This window comes from Columba livia, chromosome 4 (genome assembly GCF_036013475.1).
Source record: "Columba livia isolate bColLiv1 breed racing homer chromosome 4, bColLiv1.pat.W.v2, whole genome shotgun sequence".
In the NCBI taxonomy this organism is placed as follows: Eukaryota; Metazoa; Chordata; class Aves; order Columbiformes; family Columbidae; genus Columba; species Columba livia.
Window position 1 is genome coordinate 58,630,060 of NC_088605.1, and position 23,374 is coordinate 58,653,433.

At 39.3% G+C, this 23,374-nt stretch overlaps 1 protein-coding gene across 8 annotated transcripts in view; it reads left to right on the forward strand.

The window, feature by feature from the left end:
- Positions 1-762: 762 nt before the first annotated feature.
- The window catches only part of INPP4B (inositol polyphosphate-4-phosphatase type II B), a 310,584-nt gene continuing 287,972 nt past the window's right edge, over positions 763-23,374 (forward strand). For 5 of the 8 annotated variants that reach the window (XM_065061989.1, XM_065061993.1, XM_065061986.1 and 2 more), the window contains exon 1: positions 764-1,238. The gene's annotated coding sequence lies outside the window, so the exon portion shown is untranslated. Of the gene's footprint in view, positions 1,239-23,374 lie in introns of all 8 variants that reach the window. The other 3 variants (XM_065061987.1, XM_065061991.1, XM_065061988.1) reach the window with 3 other exon arrangements.

Genomic DNA, 23,374 nt, shown 5'->3' on the forward strand with positions numbered 1-23,374 from the left:
TCAAGTGAGTAAGATGCATTAGAAACTACTTAATTCCTCTGTTGCCTTGCATACTGAACCAATGACGTACCATAGATGCAGCATTTATGAGCTGTGCTTCATGCACGGTGAAGGGGTCAGCTGTGCCATCAGGACCCCCTGAAGTGGCTTTCATGAGCAAGTCGGATTGATTAGCTAAAGCCCTGCATAGCTTCGATGCAAAGTCGTTTATTTACAATAAGCAAAGCACAAAAAGCACCCTGGCCTTGCCTCAACACAACCAGCCCCAGATGCTACCACAGAGCTGGAGCAGGGGCCTGCGGCTCCCAGGCCGGCTCTACAGAGTCCATTAATACTTTCCAGAGGCTAGAGGAAGCTCTCTCACTCCCTTGTTCACAGGAAGGGGTTTACTTGATCACCCTTCCCCCCCCCAAACTTTTGCAGCTGATAAGAAGCCAGCCCAGCGGCTCTGAGAAGCCCTTCACTGGGCTCCCTGGGAGCCCTTACTTCCAGCGCTGCGAGGGGAAAGCGACTAACGTTTCCCGGCAGTGACCATCCACAGGGCTTCCCAACCCAGTCAGTAGCTTGCCAGCTTGGGCCCAGCGCTGGCACCGGCCTCCCCAGGAGGGACCCCCGCCTCCTCCGACCGTCCCCTCGGGCTGGGTGAGCTCCCACCGCCTCCTCTCCGTCCCTGGCACTCGGCAGAGGCGGCCGTGGAGGCCGGGCTCCCTCTGGGCGGCAGGAGGTGAATGGCAAGCGGCGGCTTCTCCCTCCCACACCCCAGTGTCTGTCTCGCCTCCTCCAGCAGCAGCAGCAGCGGGTCACCTCTGCGCGGCTGTGCCGTGCCGTGCCGCGCTGCCTGCCGGCCGCAGGGCTGCCAGAGAGGCGCGGGCAGCTCCTCGTCGCTGCGGGCTCAGGGGCGCTACCTGCGGGGCCGCCGCAGAGCCGGGGAGCCGCCGCTGGGCTGCGGTGACATTGGGAGGAGACTGGTCCGAGGGCGGCGCCGGGGGACAGGAGCGCCTGTGCCCGAGGCTATCGCCAGCCACCACTCGCCCTCCTCGGGGCAGCGGGCGGGCTGGGCTCTGGCTGCCCGGCGCGGCTCCCAGGGCGCTCAGCCCTTCATTTCCTCTCGCTGTCGCGCTGCTGGAGGCTCCGGACTATAAATAGCAGGCTCGCCAGCCACCCAGCGACACACGCACGCACCGGGGGAAAGTGTCGCGCCGGTTGCCCCAGCGGGCGGGCAGCCAGCTGCCAGCCAGGTAAGCGCCGCTCGGGGCAGGCAGGGCCGGGCGGGACGCGGGTGCTCCTTCCACCGGGCGAGGGTTTTGTTTCCTTGTTTCCCCGCTGTCTCCCGCGCGTCAGGAGAGATTAAAAGCTGGGAATGGGTTCCGCCGAAGTCCCTCCCTTTTATTCCCTTATCAAGTTTCTTAAGGTTACAGCCCGCAAGGCGTGCGTAGCCCTAAGGCGCTCTCGTCGGGGGCCGCCGCTCAGTTCCCGACTGCCGCCACAACCCGACGAGCGGTCCCGGCGGGCGGCGAGGCGGCCGGTGCGCTGCGGGCGGCTGCTGCTCCCCCGCCTCCGGCGCGGGCACCGCGCCCCCTCAGGGCCGGGGCTCAGGGCAGGCAGGCGGCCCGGCCGCCCCAGGGACCGCCAGCCGGCCCGCCGCCGCTCTCCGGGGGTCACCGGGGCGGGGAGGGACTCGGCGTGCCGGGAGAACTTCCAGCTAAGACCCGCTGGAGATTTCTCCTACTTTCTCCCATCCCCGGCGTTTCCTGCCGGGGAGTCTCGGTGCCGCTTTGGCCGCGGTGCCTGGCCACCCCTTTTGCCGCTGCAGCCGGGACTCCTCTGAAGGGGCTTTGCGGGGGCTGAGGACATTATTTGCAACAGTTTTATGTTATGTTTGAAAGTTGGGGGTACTTGAATGGTGAGGCTGGTATGAGGCTCCGTAGGCGCCGCTAAGGGGTTAATTTGGTAGAGTAATCGAGCTACAGGATACCCATCCCCATCTTGCAAATAACAGCGTCTGCTGAAATGTGATGGAAACCATGAGAAAGGTCTTACATGTAGATAAGTTGAGCAAGTTGTAATTTGAAATGGTATCAGCCAGAAAAGGGCGGGGAGGAGGAGGAATTGTATTTGATTTCTGAACTGTGATCAAGTGGAGCTCTCTTTTCTGTTCCCAAAAGTGACACACAGATTTTTTTGAAGCATGAATGGTAGAGCTTGTGCTGTCTGCTTGCCTGGTCCCCAAAGCTAAATGGTGCCTTATTTGAAGTAAAAATAATGGGATGAAGTCTTTGCGGAGCTATGTTTTCATCTGATCTGTAATTAGGTTTCTGTATCTCTTCCTCACCAGAAGAAATTTACTTGTTTATTTATGCATTAATGATGCATTAAAATAGATACACTAAAATCAGGCCATATATATATGTCATTTACATCTGTCTTTGAATCTCAAAAACAAGACTAATTTTTCACTGGTTTACAGACACCCTCTATCTACATTGAAAGGATATCTACATAGCAAGAATGGTAGGGGAAAATGTCTGCTTCTCGGTCTTTATGAAGGAAAGAGTTTATTTAAATTATTTGCTTTTAACAAAACTTCCTATGTTTGGACAAATATTTACAAATGTGACAGTAGTTTTTAAAAAGGAAATGTTCCAATCACTTGATTTTTTAAAATGTTATTTTGAATTTCTTGATTAAATTTGAACTAGCTTTAAAGCCCTGCAGTATCTTGGGTTTTTTTGCACTGTGAACCTGTATATTGGATGAGGTTTGTGCATGTGAATCCTCATTATTGTAACTATCCATGCAGGACTGTGTACTTCACACATTCTGATAATTCCACTAAAATGAAGATACAAGTCACAAGATTAATGTGAGCAGAAATTAGTCTTCTGAGATTTTTACAACCCTGATGACATTAGTGGGAGCATGTGGCCGTGTTACTACTTCAGAGCCCTATTTTGGCCTTTTTTCCCTATGCTTTCTGGCCGTTCCTACAGTGCTCAAGATAAGATTAAATCTTTCCATAATATAAAGCTTTTCTTTTATTGGCTCTTTTTGACTACCTAAAACTTCAAGTTCCAGTTCTCCATGGGTTCTTCAAACCTTGCAAGTGCTGCTGATCTCTCTTTTGCACTCTGGAGAGCATTATCTGTGGGGCTGCCTTGGTTCTCTTTGATCAAAGAATTCCATCTTTTAAGGCTAAGGTATATCAGTTGGAGTAGGTGTATCCAGGTGCCTCCTTTATGACCATCTTTTTATCTTCTGATCTGACCTGAAGATTTTGTGACATTAGGTGAAGATTTTGTGAATTGAAATGCATGATTAATACTGTGCTTAGTACCTGGAAGTCTACTGTACTGCAAGATGACAAAAAAACCCCAACAAGAGCAAACAACCCCAACAAAAATCCCAAGGACTAGAAGATCTGCCTGGAGCATCGAGGTCAGCCTGTGGAGTACAGTGCTGCTAGTTGACAGTAAAGAGTGGAGGCTGCAAATAGTCTACAGGTCAAGTAATTGTTTGAATAGGCCTAGGCCTAAATTCACTGTGAATTTTGAGGAAAGTAGCAGGACTGATATGTCTGATGAATTATTTAGCTTGTGATGGATATATATTTTTAGCATATTACTTTTGCGGAGAAATATGCAAACAATACCTTTTGTATTTATATAACATATTTACAGGAACACTTAAGATAGTTGGCTAAGAGAGACAAACTGAAAGTTGGACAGTTACTCCCAACCCTAGTGTTTCTTCAAAATTCATGACAATTTGATCTAGCTTTCTTACACACTTGGGCAGTTACCTTTGTTTCTCCCCTTAATTTTTATTTTCCTAACCTTTCCTGTATGCCACATGCTCTGACTGATGGAAATTTTTAGGAAGAGCTATTTTTGTTTGGCTTACTAAATCTTTTGTATTACATTAGTGTTTTAGTGCTACTCTTGATGAATGGTGGATGTTATCACACCTTTGAGGAAGGATTCCTTCTTCCAAAGTCATCTGGACTGATATAAATAAAATTCAGTTAAATACTTTTCCTTGGCTTTTTAAACTAACTTTAAAATCTAACTTCACATGTCAAAATGTGGGGTGGGTGGAGGGGTGAAATGTTATCTGGGGAGAGTTGTTAGTCCTGGCCTCACCAAGCCTTCAGTCTTGCCTACCGCTTGCCCTGGGTTTAGGAGCCCTCCCCACACTCCCTGATTTCACCTACAAACCTGCAAGTCTCTTGACAGTTTTGTCCAAGATTCTCCTTCTCATTCTTTAGGAGCGGTCACAGTTGATTTTGCTCTTGCAGCCCTTAAGAATTTTTTTGTTTGTTTGTTTTTAAAAGGACTGCCTGTTTCTTCCTTAACTCTACCAAGTAAAGATCTAGTCAGTTAGCTTAGCAGGCTCTCCTCTCCTGGATAATTGTTCTGTTACAGAAAACTTGAGACAAAACTTAAAAGGCTGGCTGGGTTGTGCAAGGTTTGAGTGTGGTGCTGGACTTCAGCTCATAGATGTGGTCACAGTGACAGAGGATTTCAATGAAAAACACTTGCTCGTCTTAGTACAAAATTCACGCTGGCAATTCTAAAAAGGAGTTGAGATCTGTAAATTTCAGTTTTCTGCTGTTTGGAAAACTATGTTAGCTGCTTGCCAGCTGCATGTTAACAAGAGAAGAAACCCTGTAACTTAATGATGGAGGATTCTTTAGTTTATTTTCCCCATAGTCTGCAAAGGCAGATTCCGTTAATTTGTCCAGGTCAGTAGAGGTTCCTGTTTCTTCTGTCATCATAAATCAAAAAGATGGGCAAAGTCTCAAACAGCAAATCAGATTTATGCAATGCATTCTACTATGAAAGTTGCTGTTAGGAGAGAGGATACGTTGTCTTTCTTCAAAATCTTGTATACCTTTTTGGCAAGGTATGCTGAGAAAGGGAAGTGGGCATCTTATGCTTGTACGTGGTACTTCTATTAATTTGTCTGTTACGAGGGAGTGAATAGAACAAATTGTATTCACTCACTGTAAACTTTTGAAATTTACAGTGATGAAGTTTGCTTACACAGTTCAACAATGGGTTTTAAAATGTTGGATATCAGTATCTTTAGTATGACTACTTAAAAATGTAGCATTATTTCTGCTTCTAAGGTGTTTTAGATCCAAGTTTTGTAGAAATTACCAGCCCTCTGAATCCAGAAAAGACTGGGTAAGACAGTTCTTCACTTACAGTAGTTTCAATTCTGTAGCTTCACAGGAGGTTTAATGTTGATTTCCATAGGTTAGGATGCTAATAAGCTTTTTGCCTCAGCCTGACAAAATAAGCCTCTTCTTCCTGTTTGTCAGTGATCTGTCCCATAGGTTTCTTTAGATTGTTTTTAATGTTGACAGACTCTACTTAGTGAAAAGCCAGAAGACAACACAAACTAAAGGTGCTTACTTGACATAGGGTGGTGTCAAAGTTGTTAAATGTGAGGCTGTTAATCAAGCTCATGGCATTAAAAATCAAATCCATTGCATTTTTTTGATGGGTGTTTTTCGTTTTGTTGTGTATCTTGTTTCTATGAAATTTTGCCCAATGCTGTGACCTCAGTGAAAATTTATCCTCAGTACACTAGTAAAGTCAATCTGGGCTTTGTCTATTTGAGAAGCTTTTTTTTTTTTCTTGAACTTAACATATATAAATAACTAAAACACTTTAATTTTTATCAATTTCTTTCATTCTCTTATCTGTGCACTCATCAGTAGGAGCTTCTTGTTTGCTGCAAAAACATGAATTCAGCAAATAGAGTGAAACCTCTTAATATGAGGCACTAAAAAGACTCCAGTTTTTCGTGTAATTATAATAGGTGGATGTGTAATGGACAATTAGGAAGGAGAAACTCTTGTGGGAAATAAGATTTTTATTGTGTTCTCACAGTTCTTCATATACCATCAGGTTTTTGTATTGTTTGGTTATTTATAAACTATGTTATTACCATATTATAGCAATGCTAGGAAGATGCACTGAACCTGGGGTGCATATTTCTGTTACAAAAATGAGTCAAGAACATGAAAATGGGTATAAAAGTCTATGTGCTAAATGTGACTTGATATTTTGTGTATTTACTGCTGTGCAAATGGAGCATTAAGCAGAATCCATCAACAATTTGGTGTTGTACAGTGTTTCTATTACAGCAGTAACATCACTGTTCTGCCTGGACTTTGTTTGCTTTGTGTATGTGTAAGTGGCCAAAGAAAACAGGTATCAGTAGAACTGGGTTTAATAGGATGAAATTATTTTCTCTGCTATAATGACATAATTTTGGAATTAATCTCTTTAATGAGTTATTCCAGTTTACGTGGTAAATGAGAGCAGAATTTGGTACTCAGAGTAGGAGATAATGCGTTTGATGTTCAGAATAACGTCAGTCTGCTATTTTTATAGTTATAAAAAGATACTTTCAATTGATGATAAGATCTTATATTTTCAAATTAATAGTCTAAAAGTTGGAGTGTGTATGAAAAGTGCCTTTTTGCTTTAGCCAAGGATGTGTGTGGGTTGTGGTTGGGTATCTTTTCTTCTTTTTATTTTTCCCTTCCCTCCTAAAGGCAGCTATAGAGCTACACTGGAATTTCTGTGTTACTGTCTGTCATGACACACAATTCGTGTGGCTTTTGTAGAACGGCCGCGTGGCGCTGGCTCTCTGCATTAGCGGGAAATGACAGCGATGGACACGGTGCCTCCGTGAGGGAAGTTCATCGTAAAGCAAAGTTTCCTGCAGTCCTGCACAAAGGCTCTTTCTGCAGGAGCAGCGTGATCAGGCGTGTCGGGTGGTGATCAGTGATTCAATCTTGGAGTAGGGGAAAAAGGAGACACTGAAATTAGCATTTTCTCTGCTACTGAGAGATACTGTTTAATTTGATCTCTAGTTTCTATATAAGCACAGATGCTAAACCTGCATTCACTCAGTGAATCTACATAAAATTTTTTTGCAAAGGAATAATGTTTGATTGTTTAGCCACTGAGTTAAAAATATATGTATATAATTCCTAATTGTTGTATCTCTAGGAGTCTTCTCAGCTTTCCTACTGTTGGTGTCTGATATCGTACAGTTCTGGTGTTTTGTTTCAGCTGGTTAGTGTAGTCTTTGCCTTCTAGGAATTGATAGTTTCCAAGTAAAATAAACAAAAGCGGTGGCTACTATTTCTATGGAAGTTGTTTTGGATACCTCAGATGCTGGTAGTTTGGAGCTTGGAACATCTGAATATAGCCTACACTAGATGGCAGTGTAAAATACCGAGTCTTAAGGATTCTTAAACCCAGCAAGAGCTGCCACACTCGTGGCTCAGTTCATATGCATATTTTTACTGCAGATACTCCTGCTAAGTATGAGGTCACTTATTTTTCATGGTCTAATTTTGTCTTGAATGATATTGTTTGACTAAGAGAATATGTTTGCGCAGGTACTGCAAGAGAGCTGGCATACTGTACATTCAGTCTACAGTTTAATCTTGGTTAGCTTGTTTGTGTCTGTAATTATTTATTGGTTAGGAAAAAATATGTATTTTTTAATGTTATTTGAGATGTATATTATTATTATAGTATGAGAAAATCTATTGACTGATAAAACGGAACGATTTGTGAGACCTCATTTTAGTATTTTATAGCTGCATTATGACCATTTATCATTTACATAGGATGACTTGATATGTATATGTTGTTTTTTAAAACAAATTGTACCTAATCTCTAGGGCAATTTTATTGATTGTACATACTGTTGCAGTTTATTCTTTATGCATGTGAAGTAATGTAATGTAAATGTAATGTAAAACCAGTTGCTGTGATGTCAGTCTTTTAAAAAGTGGTATGATCTATTAGCCTTGAAAAGCCCAAATGCATCTTAATGTAATTGAAGCATTGCAAGGGAGCTTCGCTGAGAATGAGGGTTAGGACAGTTGTTTGTGAGCAAAGTACACCCTTTGTTGGTGCGTCTTGGAATGCTTTCGAAGTTTTCCTTCAGCATAATAATAATTCTGATCAAGATGGAGAAAGTAATATTTACAGGAAACCTTACAATCAATTTCTGTACCATCAAGATGTGATAGCCTAGAGACAGGTTTCCCTACTAAAGCATAAAAAGCATAAGAGATTAGAGAACCCAACCTATAAAGGTTGTGTGCATAGTTGTTGAACTGCTTTGTTACATATTTGCAAGTGAAATCAGAGAGCAGTTTGATGTACCACCATGAAAGCTTTGTTTTTATAAATTGGATTTTCTTTCTCTCACAAAAGTGAGGGGCCTGGTCACAGTAGCTTCTTTGGAACTGTGTATTGGACAAAACAAAGCTATCTGCATACTGGAATTATTAAATGTACTCGGGCTGTCAAAAGATACATGTAAATATGTGTGGTACTTTGCACTAAAATTGATCTTGTAAAAGACTAGGAGTGTTTAGTGAGGGAATACTTCCCTTTCCTTTTCTGCTACTACTGTCATGTGTTAGTATCATTGATACTTGTAATATCAGTATTTTGAAGATAATGTGAAATATTTACTGGCAGAAAAGGTAGATGTGTCAGTAAACCTATGCTTGGAGCCATACTGCATGTGTGTCTGTGGGTCTTTGGGGGACACGATAGGTAGTGTCCCTCTATGTTTATGTAGCCTTTTGAAAATTCAGTTTAACTTCTTCACTCATAGACTGCAGCAAAGGAAACCTTGTGTAAATTGTCCTTGGCAGCTTGGAATCTTAGTTGTTGCTTGAATTCCAACTGTGACTTGAGATACGATGTCTCAGTTTGGATCTCTTTGGCTTGGCATTAGCAGGTAATTTGTTTTGCCTCAATTAGCTTTCTTTATTGAATGGCAAACCGGTAACCTTGCACAAAAGGAAAAGCGTGTGAAACACCAGTTTATTCCAAAAAAAAGGTTGTGGATGCCTCTATTAATGTGGATGTTTTCTTACAATTTGTGGCTGAAGATTGATCTAAAGATGTGTGGGAACCTGACAGAGAGGATCCCTGATGAAAGCATAATAGTTACTGACTGACTCACAGGCTGAATGGGGTACAGACACTGAAGCAAGATTAAATGCCAGTTTATTTTAGATCTATCTAAGAAATATTCCAGAAATAGACTGTCTGATCCTGTGTCCAACACTTTCACTTCCAGCCGTCATGGGGAGACTAAAATCCCTTTGTCCACTTTGGGATGGTGTTTCATAAAGGCTGAGGAGGCTTGAGCTGTGCAGGTGTGATGGTCTCAGCCCTCAACCTGGAGGTTGGTCACCCAGTTTCCTGAGATTTCTGTTCTGGGCTAGCACTCAGCTATGGTTTGAGGGTCAGCAACTTGTTCTCTAAAATTCTATTCCTGAGAATGGATCTTGTGACAAAGTGAGATTCAACTGAGTGTATCATGCCCATGACATGCTTTGTGATCAAAGACGCATCAGACTACCAAAGTAAGCTCTTACCTTACTGTTCGTGGTCATATGATGTTACAAGGAAGGTGAAAGCTTTTTTTGTTTAGTCACTTCTTACCGAGGAGTGGTGATGAGGGGAAGCTAAGCCAGGTGGAGTCATCTGCTTGTTTTTCTAGTCCAGCCAAATTTTGCAGTCTTCTTCCAGGTGGTAGCATTTGTTGGCTACCGTATCTAAGTAACTCTGATACTCCACTAAGAAACATGCTACAGTTGTTTCCATGTTACTTTTAGGAGGCACATTTATAATAATTATTTTAAATGCCTAATTCAGCGCTTGCTCAACTTGTTGAACAGCTTGTGAATTAGGCGTCCTAGAGTTATCTATGAATATTTATTAAGAATTATATCAACAAGAGAACACAGAAAAACTGTACTCTTTTTCAGAAGAGTTACTCATTTTCAATGCACCGAAATTACCTCAACAACCAATTTTGGTATGTTACAATAAAATGACATGCTTAGGCATTTTGCCTGAAGCATCTTTCTATTTTTTTTCCCTTCTCTGTCTAATCTAGTTCATCAAAACAGCAGAGTGCAGGTAAAATGGAATTTTACCTGACGTTTGCAGTTACCTGTTTCTTAAATACAAGAATAATAATGAATAGCTTTGTCTTCATGAACTGTTCTGATTGGGAAAAAAACCAAAACAAACAACAAAGCACCTCAAAACATGTGCACCTCTGACTATTTTAAATAATATACTGATGAAGGAATAATTTAAATATTAATAATTACAATAGATAGTAATGTGATTACTAATTATCAATAATTACATAATATACTGTAGCAATTTGTGTTCTTGTCAGATACTTTCTGAGTTCTGAAAAACATCAGCTTTGAGAATCTATTTTTGTGTTCTGAAAGAGCAATGTCTCTTGCTATAGTTTGAAGGTTAAAGTAGAAATATTGAATTACAAAGTGCAGGAATACTGAAAACATAGCAGAAGATATATTTTTAAGCAGCTTTAAAAGACAGTACAAGCCCATCAGTTATGACCCTGGTCTGTCTTTTCTGTATTTGGAGCAGTGTTGTAGCTTTACATCCAGATGATTTGTTATTTCTGCTGTAGTAAATAATTCAAAAGAGTCTTTGTATAGTCAGCAATGTCACATATCTCTCACTTCCCCTCAGTGATGGGAGCAGATTCTGACCCTATTCACAGTGTGGTAAGTTTACTTAAGCTCAGGAGAACACTCTGCAACATCTTGACTTTTGAGTTTTGTTTTCTAAAAAAATGTTTTTAGCTTCATTTAGAAACTAAATTTTGAAAATTATCGGTGATGTAGCCCTTCTTGTGTTGGTTCTGGAAATGCACAGAAGGGACAGGGTGGTCAGAGAGACCCAGAAGTGCTGGTATCTTGGCAGGAATTACAGGTCCTCTCTTGAAAGTCTTACTGGGCTGAGGCTCAGACTTACATTTTGGTCAAATGGTCCCTTGAACAGGCAAGGGGAGATGTGCCTGTGTTAGAATGACAGTGAGAAACCAGAGGAGAGCCAGTGCCTGCAGAGTGGGGAACCTCTGGGGAGTCATAAAACATCAGGGCTGGCAGAAATTGTCCTACCAGATGGGAAACGAAGGAATATGCCGTGAACAGTCTCAGTGCTGTAGCTTTCCTGAATCTTTAACAATTAAGTCTTTGTGTGTTTGGCTACTTCCCATCTTACCTCAAAGGCTGTTTCATCCCTGTTTGTGTTAAGTGAAATTCTGTGTATGTGAGGGAATGGTGAGCTGGCTGCCTCCTTAATGGTCACGAACGAGTAAACAAAATTCACATCTTCTAATATCTGTAGGTAGCAGGTGTCTGTACAGGTGATGGATTGCAGTGGCTCAGGTAACTAAAACCAAATAAAATAATTTAATCTGTATTTAAAATAAATACTACCTTAGTCTATCAACTTAAATATGACCATATGTGAAGAAGGGGTTACAAAGTGTAAGTAAGTTCATAAAATTGAACAGAAGAAGACAGAGAGAGAATTTTTTTTTTTGTTTGCTATGCCACACAAAAAGGAAATGCCTTGAAAGAATTATCAGGCAAGGAAGAGATAATTAAATCATCAAACACAGGGAATTTCATGGCCATTGTGGGTAAACAACTCTGACTGCTCCAGGGAAGGGACCAACTTAATTAAAAAAAAAAAAAAAATCCAATTTGGTTAACTCATTTATCAAAGAAATATGTTGGAAAACCATAAGACTTTGTACAGACATTAACAGTTTGCCTATAAGTGCAACATTTTAGAAAGGGAACTTTCTTTTTCTTTACTTTAAAAATGTATAAACAGTGTATCCTAACTAGTGGATACTTAATTACTTTTTTTTAAAAATCATAAAATATTTCATTTTCCTTTTCTAAATAAGGAGGAATCAGAGATTTATAGCAAAAATTGCATTTGCTTCGGCTTATTGGAAGATAAGTATCTTATATCCTTTCCATTAGTATTTACTGAGTACTCCACAAGTATAAAACTACCTTGTCTCTTAGTTGGTCTTGATGATACGTAACCAAGTAAATTTTGTTTTTTGAAGTTCTACCAATGTGTCTGGTAAGACTTTTTCTTATAGAAAAATGTGTTCTATCTCATTTATGGATAATGGTAGTTTTAATGAGATAATGACTGCTAGAAAATATGATTATGTATTTAGAAATTAAGGAAAAAAATCCAAAACAAAACAACACAATACTATTTTTTAATAATTTATCTAGTTACAGCAGCCAACAGGGATTTATTTGTAGTTATTTATTTATTGATTTTAAATTGGGCTAGAAAAGAATGCATAGTAGGCAACCCAGTGTACATTCTAGAAAAGCATTAAAAAAATAAAATGTATGGGTCCATAGTGAAATTATTTAATAACTTCATAATTGACAGAGTAAAAGCAGACATTTGAGAATCACAAAGTTAACTTATATTAGCATACCACAGAACAAATCCTAAATCACATGGAAGATGCATTGTTATTGAAGAAGCATTACGTAAGCTGTACCTTATTGTAGTAGGGGATGAATTTAGACCACTGTGAAGCCAACACTTTTGAAGCTTGAAGAAGCCTTAATTTGTATTCCCTGTGATGTGGAATGAATGACTCTTCAATATTGGGCAACGTGAGAAGGAAAAGACCAATTATTTTTTTGAAAGGAGGAAATATGGAGGGATTTTTAGTCTACAGTACCAAAATCTGATGATATCTTTTTGCCACATTTCCCCTTGGTTACTGTGTTGAGAGAGATTTCTGCTCTCAGAGGTGAAAGTGTTACAAAAACAGTGTGAATCCAATTTTTTCTGCCAACTCCTGTGGTATCCATTCTCCTCAAGCCTCCACTGGGAATAGGAGCTTTAGTCAGCTGACAAGTTAACAAGTTTAGTAAGCATTACTATGATTTTTATTTTATTTTTCCACAATTTATCCAAGGATTTGGCTAGGTGGTTCAGAATGGCCTGTTAAGTATCTGTCCTCCCGGTTCTTACCAGCCTGCATGTCATAACCGCAGAAAATAATACTGTATATGGGTGGGATAATAGTATCAAGGCAGTATCTTCCTTTTGTAATTTATTATTCAAAATAAGTAAGACTGAGGAGTAAGAAGTGAGTGGATGAGAGAATCAGTTGAGAAATTTGCTGCTCGTGTGCGAGATCTCGAAGCTCTGTATACCAAGTATGGTCTCGGTAGGTCTTATTCCGGGACTTTAACATTTTCAAAATATTCAAAGAAATTCATAGATAAATTGTTACAAATAGTATCTTGGTCTGGCCAGTCATTCCTCGTCTCTGAGTGAGCTTGAGCCGTACATCACCTGAGCAAGCAAGGAAATGCTGTTTGCATGAGGTTGTGCAGCTGATGGTGGTGTGGATGCTGCCTTGACCTGCAAGCCAAAATTCAGAATAAATCAATAGAATGCTTTAAGCTTTCAGTTTGAAATAGCATTTTTACTTGTACTTGGTTTACTGAATTGTTATTGAATATGTGATGTGGTATTTGCAAATAGCAGCGTTAATTCGTATATTACTGGTATATGTAGATGTATTAGTCACTGACTGTTTTACTATAGTTGGAGAAAAAAGCCAGAACTGAGTGCTTGTGTATAAATGAATGTTTATAAAACTTGGTGCCAGAAGGGCAGCAAGGGAGGAAACATAGACACGCCAGAGGTACCCGTGAAACCAAAAGGCAGAAATCAGCATTCTTCTAAGAAGCTTCTGCTGCTGTGCTTACACTAAATTAAGAGTATTTAACAAGTTTTCCTGTTGTGTCCAGCTGTACTACTACCTCGTGCCTCTTTGACATAATTTTGTACATGTTTTGAGTCAGAGCTTGTCCATGTGTATCTCTTTGGCTCAGTGAGGCAGTGATTCTTGATAATAGCAACTAGATTCAACTTCAAACTCATATTGTTACAGGGCACAGTTATCTAACACATTTTTTGCAAGTAATTTTCCATCTTTTAGTTATGGATTTAATATTTAAAATGTGACGATTCTTAATGTTAAGAGTAATATTAAGGAACATTAATATTTTATTCAGGGTCGTAAGAAATACCTTACAGTCATTTTTGCAGATTATATAGGTAAGATATCTCTCATAGTTCCTTTGGGAGTTTGGTGCTTACTAATAGTCCTTTGCTTAAAGGATAAGGCATAAAATATTCCTTTGTATGTGTTTGCCAGAAGTTAGATTACATTTGAACTAAATAAACACTAAATTGGAAGGCATTTAGGTTAAGATCTATATTCATAGATTTTAAAATTACCGTGATCCTGAAAAACAAAGCTGGAAGTGGAAATCTCTGTCAGCGCTACAGTGACCTTTGGTTTGGCACAGTTCATACTTCTGTGCTGGCCTGTCCCTGGCACTTTGTATTTTACAACTCTATTCTTCATTCACAGAAGTGCCTATGTAGAAGCAGGATGTATTATGTAAGTTGTCCTTTTGGATATGTGTGGTTTTAAGCATTTCATGCTGGAGGGTGGTTTGCTGGTCAAAGTTGATGGCTTAACTGGAACAGAAGGTTCAGATCAGACTAAGAAATTGACCTCAATTAAGGTCCTCCGTTTTATATCTGCATCCTGATTTAAAAACAGAACAGATTAGTGGTTCTATTCAGTGTCTTGCTGTGAGTTATGTCTTGAATATATTTTTTTCAAGAATTATTTTGCAAGATTTCTTCTGGTTCCCATATGCCTCCATGCCCCAGGGTGCAGGGCTGCTTTTGTTATGCTTGTAGCTACTTAACCAGTCCAGTTTCCTATTCTTTGGCTTAGTTGTAACACAATATCATTAAGAATTATTTCATCATCTGGTTAGAACTATGTATTGTCATATACTGAAATGATACATTCATTCATCGTTTCTTCTCTTCGTTCTTTGAGTCTTGAAAAGTGGATTTCTGTCCCAATTCACACTGAATGCAGGAGGGTTAATTATTTTCAAAAAAAGTAGAGAGTTTCTGGAGGGACTTTTTTTTGTGGAATACATAAAACTGTTCAAGAGCATTTTAGGTACAGCCTTGTAGAGAATTTCTGGGGAAAAAATGCTATGTTTATCTGGGAAAGGTTTGGGAATAGAGTAGTTTTTCTAGAGAGAACTTGTGGTGGAAACCCGGCTTTGTGGGAAGAAAGGCTGGGTAGTTCCTTAATGAGAGCCAGGGATAATTGAAGTAGGAGATAAGTATGAAGGATCATGATGAGAATTTTTTAGGACTGATGGGCACTGATAGCCTGGAAAGCTGGAGGTGAAGTGACAGTCCCTTTGTTCCTTTTGCTGTCGTCTGTGTGTTCTTCCTCAGTTTTTGAGGCAAAATTTTCTGACAAATTCCATTAATTCAGTGACAAGAAAAAGAAGATTGAAGTTAGAAGTGTAGGTGTGCATGTTGTTTTAGACTAAGGAAATCAAATGAAAAGCAACAAAGTTTAGATAAACTGTCTCATTATATGTCTTGTCTTCTGGTTTTGGTGGTGATGGCAGGGCAGCTGCAAATAAGTTGATTGCACAAACCTTTGGGCAGTTTGAGAAACTCTTAGACCAGAAAAATGAGAAATGACAGACGTGCTGAGGGAACAAGGGAAAAGATGACATTTCTGTATTTCTCCTAGTTTCTGCCTTTGTTTTTCTTTATAAAGCCTAAGTGCAGCTCACTTCAGGGCATGACAGATAGCTGTTGTATTTTTTTTGTTTTAATAAAGAAAAGTCTGAACAAAAACCTCTCTCAATTGCATGTAAAAAATAGTCTTTTTTCAATTTACATTTCTCTGCCTGTGTAGATATGACATTCAAATATAAAATAAATAGTTTTAAATTTTTAATATAGCTTATCAATAAAATGTAATTTATTTGGACAGTCTACAAATAAATTGCCTTGTGACTATCAAATCTTGTGCAAGCCATAATCAAAATGCTAATTAAAAAAAATCCACGTACCCTTTTTCATTTGAAGAGAACGGGGAGTGATTATAATTTTTTGATCCAACACAGGAATAAGTAATCTTACTTAAGCAATCTTAATCTGTAAAACTATGACTGATTCCTTTTCCTATTGGGACAGTATGACTGGTCACAAGGCATTTGGATATTAGTAATGTTTAGTGGTAAATCATTTGTTTGATGGAGAGCAAGAGCTTTGTTCTGTGATCAGATGAAGATTTGATGATCATAGGATATCAGAAGACTTGGAAATGTATGTTGGAGATAGGCATGAAATAAAAGATAATCTAATGTTAGCAAAAAAAGTGCAAGTTAGTGACTAAAATCAGTATCTTCTCAAGTGAAGGGTGTTTGCTATGTTTTTCCCCACTCTAGGTGGACTATGCTGGATTCACCTAGTCTGGGTCCAGTCACTAAGTGCCATGGGAGGGTGATAACAAGTCTGTAGTTGTAATACTTTCTCTTGTCACCTCTTACCAGTGACAGAAAAAGACACAAGAGCCTGTAAGGGCTCTCCAGGTAGTACTGAGTTCCATCATACGAAATAAAAGAGCGATAGGAGTATTCTATAGTCAATTGATACAGGACAGCAGTGTATTTATTACACTGGATGACTTGGTACCCAATAATGTTTTCTGAATGCTGTAACTGAAATACATAATTTATCTTTGAAACCAAAAAACCCAAAACAACAACTAAACCCCTCAAACAACAGAAAGCGAAGTTTGCATCGACTGCAGTACGGAGTTGGAATCTCTGTGTATCTGTCAGCAGCTCCCAGGGAACTGGTGCTCTTTAATCCAGCAGCATACTTTAGCAGACCCAACAAAGGAAGGGGGCAGAGTTGGTACCATGGGACTGAGTTCCCTATGGACATAAAAACAGGCAAATGATACTTTTTTGGGCCAATGTTCTGGGGGCCAAAACTTACTGTTGTATTTTTTTTTTTTTTTACTGTGGTTTTCTTCCTTCAGTTTTAATATGCAAATTACAAGTCAGATATATTAATTGTTTTATCAGCATCCACAGAAATAAATGAAAAAGTAGAGAATGCAGCTGTCAGTGGGAGCTGTGCTCATTTAATGACTGTAAAATTTGACCTCAAGCTAGGCCTTCTTTTATTTCTTTTCTTATGGATAAGGGATTTGATGGAAGTATTTTGATATGATAACATTTCAGAATTTTGACATATATTTAAATAGATATGGACTGCATGCTTGAGTCTGTACTTAGCCTTTCACTTAACCTAAGACTTATGAATGCAAACAAAATAAATGAACAAAGCATTCAGTAAAATCATATTGAGTGATGCCTGCCATGTAAGAAGAGCAGCAAACTGCTGGCCAGAACTGTGGCAGATGGGAGACAAGCTCAGCTCTGGCCAGGAGTGGCAAAGAGTTGTGGTAAAACATGTTTCCTGCAAGTTGATATTAGGAGGCAAGCTATCCTTTCTGTAGTTTTGTCTTTTAAATGCTCTGTTTTAGAGTAAATAGCATAAATGCTGCTGATATGTCTTAAGATGTAGGGAATGTCTTAGCAGGATATTCCCCCAGCTCTGCTGTGTGGCAGCTGGTGGCACAGCTCTCTGCTGTCACAGGTCCGATAGGTTTTGTCTTCTGGGCTCTTTTTCTCTTAACTAAATAGATGTCCCAGCACTGATGATCGTCTCCAGGGTGCAAGATCTGAAGGACAGGGCTGGATTTTGGGACAGTGGAGGATTAAACTGTTACATTTCTCTCTTCAGGCTTGATTGAGATTTCTCTAATTTATGTCAGTTTTGAGCTGATGCCTCAGAGTCTCTGTGCTGCTCAGATTAGTCCAAGCATAAGGTGCTTTGGGTAAATTGCTTTTCTCAGGCTTAGATTGGCTTCCAGCACCTCTCTCCCTGAGGTGAAGGGGGATGTAGGACCATTTTGTTGCTGAGAAGATGAGGGTTTAATTTACTACCAGCCACATTATAGCTTCTTTTAAGGATTAGCCCAGAATAGAGAAGTGAAATATTTAATCTAGATACTACTCCCCTCCTTCCCCTTCTTATCTTCAAAATGTTTCCAAACACTGTGCAACCAGATACTTAAACTTTTCTGCTGGATTTTTACTTATCTATTTATGAATTGATTTATTTTTATTTATTTTATTTAAAACGTGTATTTTATGTTGGGGTGAAATGCAGCATTAAGCAGAACTAAGTAGCCACCAGTAAGGACACAGGGAAGAACAGTATCTGAAACTGCTTTGGAAATTGTAGGTGTGTATCTTGGAGTTAGTCAGATTTTTCTCCACAGTGCCACAATTAATGCCCTTAATGAAAGGTAAGTCTTCATTACTTAGACTCTTAACACCAGCTGTCATGTCTATGTTTATCCCGGTGTCAGAGGGGGCTATGCCATGATGTGATCATCAGTTTTTCCATCTTTTTTTTCAAGCTGTATGTACCCAGAAGCCATTTCTATCTTGGCACAGTGATGATTCCATGGAAGCTCTTAGATTGTTTGCATTCTGTGTATGCATTTTTGATCTCCTTACTGCTGGGAATACATAATAGACAATTCAATACACTGTCCAGCTCTTGCCATATCAATGGAAGAATACTTAACTCGCAATTTTAGTTTAAATTTTTTTTTCAAAGGTAAGTGAAATTGTAGCTCACCTCAGCATAAATTATTCTGTTGATAATGTGAATTTAACTAGGAAACTTTCTCAAAATTAAACTTCTGCTTTTTCCTTAGAAGGAATCTTTTAATAGAATTTGACTGGTCCTCCACGGTGTTTTTGTGTCCACTATCAATAATACTTAAATATAAGCTTTTTTCTGAAGAAATTTCAGCAAGTTGGTCCTTTCTGCTCCATTATCCATTCAGCTCCGTTTGATTTGTGTTGGTAGCAGCAGTGGAATGTAAGGAGCTGAAAAATAAATTGCTGGTTCTGCATGTCTCCTGACTGGAAGTGTTTGTTAGTTAGCTATTCTATTCTTCTTATCCTTTGTAGTCAGTGCAGTCTGTACAGAGATGAGTTTCTTCATCAGAGTGAGAGAATGTGCCACTTATAGTGCCATTTTTATCCTGGAAATGGAAAATTACTACTTCTCTGAGAGGCATGAGCATTCATACACAACTCATGTCTTTGCAGCTCTTTAGGAAAATAAATAAATCAAGATGTCAAGCCTGTAATCTCTGTCCAAGAACTCCGTGATTCTTCCAAGGCTCAACGTGTACAACCAGAATTTTGTCCCTTGGAAATGAAAGTCCCGTGAGTAAGATGAAGTCACTGCTCTGGATCACAATTCATTAAGTATGTCATCAGTGTTTCTAGTATGCCCAAAACTTGATGTAGCATTTAGGGTTTTTCTTTCTTTTTGTAGTTACCCAAAACATTCTGTAGAGAACTATGGTGTAATAGAAGCAAAAGTGTGGTGAGGTTGTACTCTGATTGATCAAGTGATCAGTCACTAAAAGGCAAAGCATTTGCAGGATCACAGCACTAACGTCTTTCTACCTGTGATTTACAGGGCCTGTTGTATCTACCAAAGTTTTGAGGAATATAGAGCCACCTTGTAAAGACCTTCACTGAGGAATGATTTATTGTATTGCCAACAGGATGGTACCAGTCTATAGTTAACCATGTCTAGTCTGTAATCAGACTCAGTGGGGCAGATTAGGTGCTCTCATAAAGGCAACATGACTGGAGAAGATTGGCAGGAGAAAACAGCATAGATACTGAAGCAGCTGGATTTAGATAATCTGTACTCCAGGTGGGCAGAGAGGTTTATTTGTTTGTTTCTGAACGCTTTACTTAAATTGGGGGCTAAGAAATAAAACTATGCAATTCTGTAAACACAGCATTGAGTCCTTTCAGATCTTAGGAAATTTTTTATTTGCATACATTTATATGCTTGATTATGTGGGGTTTTTATTTGCTTAATGGTGGTGATCAGCTATGCTATTGCAAGAATTAATCCCATCAGGACTGGTTTTGCAAGTATGGAAAACCATAACCTTCAGGGATTATGATTCATCCGTGTTTAAAAGGAACATTCAGGCATTAAACCCAAGTTTTATTACTGAACATCCTGAGATCCTTTCCTGCTGGCTTAACACAGGGAAATGGGAAATAAGAGTAGAAAGTGGATGATGAGCTCTGTGTGTCTGGCTGAAGTGGCTGTTGTCAGTGTTGGGCAGCAGCAGCGAATGATGTTCTGGTTCTTCCACTAATGCTGGTCTCAGCCAGGTGTTCCAGTTTGTGTTGATACCCGTGCTCATTTGTGTTGAATAGCAGGTGTTGAGGATCAGCAGATATTTATTGTTGTCCCCCTTGTTGTGAGGCTGGTGCCTTCTGGAAGTAGGAAGAAGTGGTAACTAGGAGTACTAAAACTTACAAGTTACTGCTGAATTCAACAAAGCCTGTTTGAGAGAGAGTGAGTGAGTGAGTGAGCTCTGTAGAAAATAAAAATCTCATGGAAGAGGGGAAAAAACCTGAAGCAATTCACACTATTAAAGTCTGTATCTTGATACATCAAGCTCAGGTAAGGTAGTTGGGTGTGATTGTTTTTACTTTAAAAGTAATATTTTACTATTCTGTGTTGAGTCATGCAGCTATTTTTGTTTCTATGCTCAGGCTGGTCCTGGCTCGTAATGGGGAAGCTCTGAGGGCCATTTAAAAGCTGTTTGGCCTTACAGAGCAATCACCATTGGAATCTAGGCTTTACATTATGTAGCAGCCTGAAGAGAACCATGGCAAATATGTGCTGTCTACATTAGTGTTGTCTCTCACTGCATGAGAAATCTGCTGTTTTAGTTCAAGCTAGCTCTAATATGACTGTTAATAGTTTTAATGTCAATTCTTCATCAATACAAATCTTATGAAAATAACTCTAGGTGCCCATTGCAGCATCATGTTACCTTTATTTGTTTATGTTTGTGGTTGCACAGTGCCTGGTAGCTTTGTGTTTCCCCTGTGCCTTCCTTTTTTTTTTCCCTTGTTCCACACAAAACAAAAAGTGCAACAATGATAAACCCCACAACATGCAGGCTTTGGTCCTATATGCATCAACACACATCTACTGTGAAGAAAGTCTTGAGCTATCTATAACTTATATGTTGGTGAGTCTCATAATTTAGTAGGGATTTGTACTTTGTATGTTTGTAAATAATCTGTCCATTGTCTCCTTGACTTTGTGGCCCTATGAGAGCACTGAATTAATACCTTTCCTTATCTATTCTTTCATTTTGGGACCAACTTGTCTTTTTTTCCTCCTCTTCAATAGCAGAATTTGATGCATTAGTATTTCCTATCCTCTTATCCTCTGTAGGCTACAGCAGAAATTGCTATAATATGTACAAAACCTGCTAAAGTGATTAGGAAGTCTAACGGTTTTACCAGTAATCCTTATTAGCCTCTATTTAAGAACACACATCTGGACTCCAGACTTTCTCCCTTTGGCACAGGGGCCATTTGCAGTTGAATAGGTTTGTCAATGTTTTTTTTTTTTAGAATTTATACAATTCATAATAAACAAGTTGTAGGTTGGTACAAGTTGGTTCCTGTTGTGTCTGAAAAAAAATAGAGATGCAATCAGGCGTATTGAGAGTTACCTGCTGCCTAATCCCAGGCTAAATCCAGCATGATTTTTCAGTCATTCACCTAATACTACCCAGAAGTCCTATCAGTGAGTTGGTCCCTTAATTCCGGACAGATTAATTTAGGTATCACATGTGTTTATATATCCCACTAATCCTTTATATGATCAATCCTACTTTAGGTTTTCAGTAACTATTTTTTCCTGTAAGTCCATCGATTCACGCATGCAGTTTCTTTCCTGGCTGTCATTTGACTGTCTTGTACCTGCACCAGTGAACTAGACCTGAGGACATAACAGTTCTGGATAGAGAATTGGTAGCAGTTTGAACATAATGTCTGGGTGGAACTTTTCAGCAACTTCTGTTGTTTTATCATTTTTGTGAAATTAAGTATTAATAAAAAGGAATCAATAATAGTGAAAAGATAGTCAAAGAGCGGAAGTTTGCTGGCCTGTGTATTACAAATATAGCCACTCTGAGGGATATGAAGCTGCATTTAAAATACTAAAATGCTTAAAAATGACAAGAAGCAAGGTTGCTAGTAAGAAGTTAGGTAAGCACGTGTTTGTGTTCAAGCACATGTGGTAAATCTAACCAAGCTCTGTCATTTGCTGAAAAATAATTTGGAAACCAAATGTAAATTGCTTACGGTAGAATTATTATTTTAGCTTTGACAAAGTCTAGTATGAATCAAAGCAGCTTCTCTCATTTTACTAGACTTGTCTGATTATATGTTATAGATGAGTTAGTCAGACTTTGTCAGGGTGAAATATCTGTGGCTGATGTTGTGCTTGAGGTTAAACAGCTGCTTGAAAAGTAAGGTTGAGTAGACAAGAAAAAGGGTTAGGTTAATGCCTGCAGTAGAGCCAGGCTTCCTTCAAGGAGTGAGTTGTTTGCTGTGGTCTTGGATGCTTTGAAGTGGAGATAATGGACATTTGGCATTTTCAGTACTTCAAGAGATGATATTGGAACTTTGGGTTTAGAGTTTTTTACCTTCTGTGATAGAGTCTAGACCCAGAGAGTATACTCAGTATTTTAAATAAGCTGACTCAAAGTATTTTTGATAAAGGTGTCTGCATAAATTTGGCTTTCCAGGAAGAATGTTGGGCTCAGTCTGGGGGACTGCTGAAGCAATTCAGTGTCCACAAACTCTGGATTTGGTGCTAAGATACATTCGGTATTGAATCCATGTAGTGGTTTGGTAGTGTTCCTGTTTGCTGCATCTCTGTATATAAAGCCAAGGGCTGGCAAGAACGAACTTGTACTGTCATCATATAGTAATATAAAGAAGAAAAGTATACCAGCTACTGCTCTGTCTCTTCTTTAAGAGGAAAGATTCCGAGGAGAGATGCCATTTTTCTTTGAAAGTCATATACTGTAATTACAAACTATGTTACTGAGATTGAGAGGGTCCTGTAAAATGAGGAAAAATATTAATACTCAAGTATATGTAAATAACATTTGTTGTTCTGAATGAAAACATGAAGACCAAGTATCTTCAGAAAATACATATTAAAAAGATTTGCTCTTTTCATAGAACTACTATCATTTAATAAACAGTCCTAATAAAATCAGTGTTCAGTCATAACTTTCTGAAATTCAAGCAAAGCATCTTGCAAATATTATAATCTCAAATAATTTTAAGTGTTACATGGACTGGTTAGGAATTTGTCTTAAGTATCCAGAGCAACAGGCTTGTTATGTTGACTTTTTCTGTTCCATGGAAAACTGCAACTTTTTATCTTTGCTTATATTCTGCACGTTTTTCTTTCATTTCACATTCTCTTTCAGTAAGTAGAGCTTGTTTTTCTGTCAATATCTCCTGGTGACAGAGATAGCACTATCTATTGTTTCATGTTCTAAATTGCTTTTGACTTCATTTTACACCTGGGGAGTATGGAAGCACAGATCTGTGGCTGTTGCTTTCACGCTT